The sequence below is a fragment of the Alosa sapidissima genome, chromosome 6 (genome assembly GCF_018492685.1).
Source record: "Alosa sapidissima isolate fAloSap1 chromosome 6, fAloSap1.pri, whole genome shotgun sequence".
NCBI classification, from domain to species: domain Eukaryota; kingdom Metazoa; phylum Chordata; class Actinopteri; order Clupeiformes; family Clupeidae; genus Alosa; species Alosa sapidissima.
Window position 1 is genome coordinate 18,033,840 of NC_055962.1, and position 6,000 is coordinate 18,039,839.

The 6,000-nt window shown below is 46.5% G+C and overlaps 1 protein-coding gene across 6 annotated transcripts in view; it reads right to left on the reverse strand.

The window, feature by feature from the left end:
- Positions 1 to 6,000, reverse strand: part of atad2b (ATPase family AAA domain containing 2B) — a 97,257-nt gene that overhangs the window by 8,841 nt on the left and 82,416 nt on the right. The gene's annotated exons all lie outside the window — the stretch shown is intronic.

Here is a 6,000-nt window from a genome sequence, read left to right on the forward strand (position 1 = left end):
GGGTTTGCATTTCAGACACAGCGCTAATTAACTCAGGTATCAGATACCATGGCTCCCCTTTTCCAACTGATGGCGTCCTTCAACTCTCTCTCTCTCTCTGTCTCTCTCGCTCACACACACACACAGAGTCACGTAAGGGCACTTTAACATGCATTTGCTCACACACATACATCCGTGTGTGACACTGACATCCCCTTTTGCTACTTAAAAATGCCCTCACACACACACACACACACACACACTTCTAAGAAGAAGGCGCGAAAGGGGACGGGGGGGGGGGGGGGGGGGGGGGGGGGGGGGGGGAGTGTGTGTAATCCACCATGTGCATTAGTGGAATGGATGGCAACGCCTCTTATATTCTGAACTGGTCAAGACTGTAGGAGCGTGAAGATCAGCTGAGAGCAGTGTGTGGAGTCACACAGTCTCTCTCTCTAACACACACACAAAAACACACAGACACACACACAGGCAGAAACAAACACGCAGACACACACACACACACACCACCACCCACACACACACACACACACACACACACACAAGTACGCACAGACACACACACATGAGTTAAAGCACACAACAACAATACTTTAACTGCTCCAGTTTAATCTTTCCAGAGAGCACTTACTGTCACAAGTGCATGATCAAACACACACTAACACGCTCGCTCACACACGCACGCCACGCTCGGTTAGAAGGAGTGCTTCTACACTTCGTTTAATCTTCCCAGAGCACCACCATTGTCACACATGTACGATCACACACACACACACACTCCCCCTAGTGATCATAAAAGAGCTACAGTCACGGTTCATCTGACACAGCAGACACTAGATCTTTATCCTCTTCCTTGCGGTGGAACAGCATGCCTGCACACACACGCACACACACACAAACGCACACACACATGCGCTGTCCAGTGGCTTGTGTGCATGCATACACACAACATGCACACAGACCCTCACTAACCCACTCACATAAACACCTGTCTGATACACAATGCACACTAAATACACACACAGCCTCATAAAAGCCCATCAAGTGGCAGCAGTTGCCGTGCCAACCCTTAAGGTGACTTACAGCCCACTTTGTGTGTGTGTGTGTGTGTGTGTGTGTGTGTGTGTGAGTGTGAGTGTGTGTGTGTGTGTGTGTGTGTCTGTTTGCTTAATCTTTAAGCAAACACAACAGAGTTGTCTGCCAGTTCGGACTGAGTTATTGGTCAGCGTGGTTTAGACTAATAGTAAATTCCCAAGTTTTGGTAATTCCAGTATACTAATAGTATAGTATAAGTATCACAAATGGACTCCTTATAGAACTGTATTCAGTGGCCAGACTGTTATACAAGATATGGTAAATGCCATAATATATTACGGTATTTGGAATCATATAGTATAGTACTGAAAATGGCTTATCTACACAGAATAGCATTTTTACTTTGTCTGAGGCAGAATAACAAGACAGATGCTCTGTAGCTCTAAATTAGAAAACTGTGTTTGCGTGCGTGTGTGTGTGTGTGTTTGTGTGCGTGTGTGTGTGTGTGTGTTTGTGTGTGTGTGTGTGTTTGCGTGTGTGTGTTTGCGTGTGTGTGTGTGTGTGTAGACTCGGCTGTACATCTAAGCTCCTCAATCTGCTGGGACGGGTAACAAGCGCACAAACACACACACGCTGGGAAACTAAGCAGAGGAGATGAAAAGAAGCACAATGTTTTTTGATCACCACTGATCGCTATGGGAAACGTCTATCTTCGCACCTGGCCACTAATGACAGGATATTATGGTCTGTTTCCTCCAAGAAAAAAAGAGCATGTTGTTGACAAAGACATAAAAACAGCGATATCTCCAGTGCTTCACTAGCATCACCAGTTAACGCCAACACACACCACATAACAGTGTCATCACCATGAATGATGCTAAGAGGTCAAAGGTCAGCCTTCTCCCACTTCTCTGCGTGTGGTGGTTGACGCGCTCAGTAGCGGCGCTTTGCTCACCACATGGGAAGCTATTAAGCTTCAAAATAAGAGGAGAAGGATCGTTCTCTCTCTCTCTCATGGTCTCCAGTGAGAGGCTGCTGGTGTTGAATTATAGATAGGGGTCCCTGCCATGCAAATCAACTAAACACAGCGGTGAGCTGAATGAGAAGAGTAGAGGAGGGCTAGGAGGAGGGGCTGACGGAAGAGTGGAGGGGGGGATAGGAGGATGAGACAGAAGGAGAGGGAGGAGAGCTGGGAGGCAGCATAAGTGGAGTGATGGAGGGAGAAAAGGAAGGAGGAGGGGTAGAAGAAGGGATGGAAGGAGGGATGACAAGAGTTCCTACAAACAGCCAATCATGACCAGCATCAATAAACCAGGCAGACTTTCCACAGATACGGTGTCTGTGTGCTCAAAATAAACATACTTTTTGACATTTGCGTCTTGTCTTTTAAGTTAAAGTTGACTGGTATTTAGCAGACACTTCTATCCAAGGCAATGCAGACTCGTAGCGGCAAGTTTAGGAATGGAACCCGGGGTGCCCGGCTGTCAGGGGGTGACGTTAGCGCTGCTCCACCACCTCTGACAAACTTCATCTTCTAAACCAGCCTTCTCACAGTCAGTCAAATAAGCAATCAAGCCTGCACTCCTGGGTATGAAAACTCGTTTAATGACTTCAATTAATCTCAAAATGTTCTCAGCTCACTGAGCACAAACAAAGTCAGAACGTGATCAAACTAGAGGGATTTACTCCATTACAATGGAGAGACAGGGCACAGTCAGTTTAATTCGCTTAGACAAGCTGTTAACCACTTAGTCATAAGACACCTGCCAACACACCCGAAGATCAAAGCACTCAGCAAATAACCAATTTCATTTGATGAGGTGTCGTCACGGTTTTATCGCTTGGCTTCCTAGGAAACAGGTGCACTACAGTTAAGCTTTGGGGGGGAGCACTGTAAGATGTCTTACAGTAATAAATAGAAAAATCACACTCTCAAATATTCCTTTTGATTCATTCAAAATGTCAAAGATGAACACGAACAGCTTCTGTAGGAAATGTCAAAGGCCATGCTTTTAGTAACTATGTGGTTGCTGACTTATATGGTTGCTGTATCCATAGTTACAGAGTGGCTCAATCTCCAAGGAAGAACCCCAGGGAGAGTGATTCACATCTTATACCATGGCACAGCTAAGCTCTGTGTGCAGAGCCTATTAAGCCCCAAACAGTTCAGTTCAGTGTACTTCTCTATAGCTGCACTTCAACCTTTAAATGAGTGACGCTCTACCGTTTCTCCATGGGAGTGCTGTCGCCAGCCCCTGAGACAGAGGAGAGCTGCTGTCAATCAGCGCAGAGGGAGGGAGGGGGGGGGGGGATGGGGGCAAAGCGGTGGAGGTAGTCGTGTGGGTCTCAAAATGAACGGCTGTCAGAGTGTTCAGGATCCAGGTGAATAGTGGAAAGAAAGAAAACTCAGAGAAGACTGACAGACCATGAGATTTTTTATTTACCAGTTAAGAGCTACCCTGACAACGATTAAGCCACTTGTCCACTGAGTGCAGTGAGTGAGTGGGTGTGGGTGTGTGTGTACCGGCAAATACAAGAAAGATCTGCTGAACACTGAAATAATTTTCTGAAATGTGTGTGTGTGTGTGTGTGTGTGTGTGTGTGTGTGAAACACATATGTGTGAAATGTAAAGTAATATAAGATGTTAATGTAAAGGAGAATGTAAATGTAAACACATTCAAACTTGAAGGAGAAATGGTGACTGTTCAAATAACTTGACACATTCAGTACCTATTCAGTACATTCACCACAAACTACCTCTACCACAGTGGGTAAGCACACTACCTCTGCCACAGTGGGTAAGCACACTACCTTAAGCCAGCAGTAGCCTACTGGTTAGCGCTTCAGACTTGAAACTGGAGGGTTGCCGGTTCGAACCCCGACCAGTAGGCACGGCTGAAGTGCCCTTGAGCAAGGCACCTAACCCCTCACTGCTCCCCGAGCGCCGCTGTTGTAGCAGGCAGCTCACTGCGCCGGGATTAGTGTGTGCTTCACCTCATTGTGTGTTTACTGTGTGCGGAGTGTGTTTCACTAATTCACGGATTGGGATAAATGCAGATACCAAATGTCCCTCACAGGATCAAAAGAGTATATACTTATATATACCTCTGTGACGTTCCTAAATGTGACCGCAATTATCTAATGCCCTGACGGCACAGACTATGGACTATGCCGTCTTATACACGCGCACACACACACAAACAAATGCACAGACACATTAAGCAACGTCACTCACGTCAAGTACATGGAAATTAACACAACACAAAGACTATTTACTATGCATAACATTTATTTCATGCAGGTTGGTGCACAAACTTCTGTGTAAATGTTTGCATGTTATGTTACCGGTGGCGGCTGCGTCCTCGGTTGTTTTCCGACTGTCCGGCAGCAAAGGGGTGCCGTCGGGAAACAATGGACTTTTAATTGGGTTCCGGAGGGAACTGGCCATGTTCAAGTGGGAAGCGCCAAGGGGGGGGAGCAGGGCAATCCTGATCAAGTTGCTCTGTATGTTCGTCCCTATATGTACCTCTTTGAATGTGTTTACTATGTGATGTTTATGAGTCCGTTTTGTCTACCCCTGCAATTTAGAATGGTGCTGGCCACCTGCATATATGTTCACCCCTCTGTTAGTCTAGAGTGGAGTCTAGTGTTGTCTTATGACATCTACAGTAAAGTTATTTAACAGTCTTTTGTAGTCGTGTTCCGTGTGGAACTAACCGTGACTTTAGGATTTGTTGATAGGTGAATTACTTATTAATTTTTTGCATACTATTATACTTTTCTTCACAAGCTGTACATGGACTTTTCATTTGCTTGCTCTTACTTTGCAAGCCCTAAATTAAATCCAAGTTCCGTCACAACCTCTACCAGTGGGTAAGCATACTGCCTTTGCCAGTGTGTTAGCATACTACCTCGGCTTCAGTAGGTAAGCGCACTGTCGCTCACACAGTGAATAAGCATATTAACATGGCCAGAGTGAATGAGCATTAGCATAGAAATCTAGACACACCCTAGCGGCAGCACATGTAATTTGCAGCCAGGGTAGTCTAGCAACTCTCCGTTGGCTTGCGAGCTGGAAAAATGAAACTTCTATCAGGCCAATCACATCGTGTATAGAGTCGGCGACGGTTCCGTGTGAATATCCTGCTACTTGAAAACAAAGAAGATGGATACTGCTGCTGGCGAACAGCGCTCTTTGAATCACAACGTTTGATCAACTAGCCAACTAGCTCCGCTGGTGGGAAAACGCGTGGGACTATGTGTTGTAGCGCTATCCTATTGCGTGCAGAGAAAATTTGAAAGACAACCGTTTATCCTGCCCCTCGGATTGAGTAGTGTCAATGGTAAGTTCCCAGACCCTACATCTTGATGTGGGTCTGGCTCGTCAGGCTGAATAAGCATACTACCTCTGCTACAGTGAATAAGCATACTACCTCTGCTACAGTGAATAAGCATACTACCTCTGCTACAGTGAATAAGCATACTACCTCTGCCACAGTGAATAAGCACACTGCCTTGTTATAACATCACCACTGCATGTGGGGGGCTGGAGGCTGTAAACTAGAGAGGGATGTCAGCATCCGTTGTGCTGGGTACCACACAATTCTCCCAAGCAGCACAAGAGCATGAGGGCTTAGCCTGTGCACTTATCTGGCCTATCAAGAGAAGGGCTGAGCAAAGCCCCTTCTGTCTAGCAGCACCTGAAGCCGAGATGAAATGGAACGTGTCTTGTCTCTGGAACGTGTGTGCATGTCTCTCCCTCTCCCTCTCCCTGCTGAATGCAGGCTGGATGGAGGACGAATCTGAGCCCGACATAGCTACAGGCATGGCAGGAAGCTCATTAGGGCATTTCAGTGGGAACAGGTAGACAGCCAACTTTGCATTCAGCCAGATGCTACCTCTCTGTGTCGATTGCGATGTCAAACATATCGTACCCTCAGCCCACCTTCCTCTCTCTCTCTCTCTCT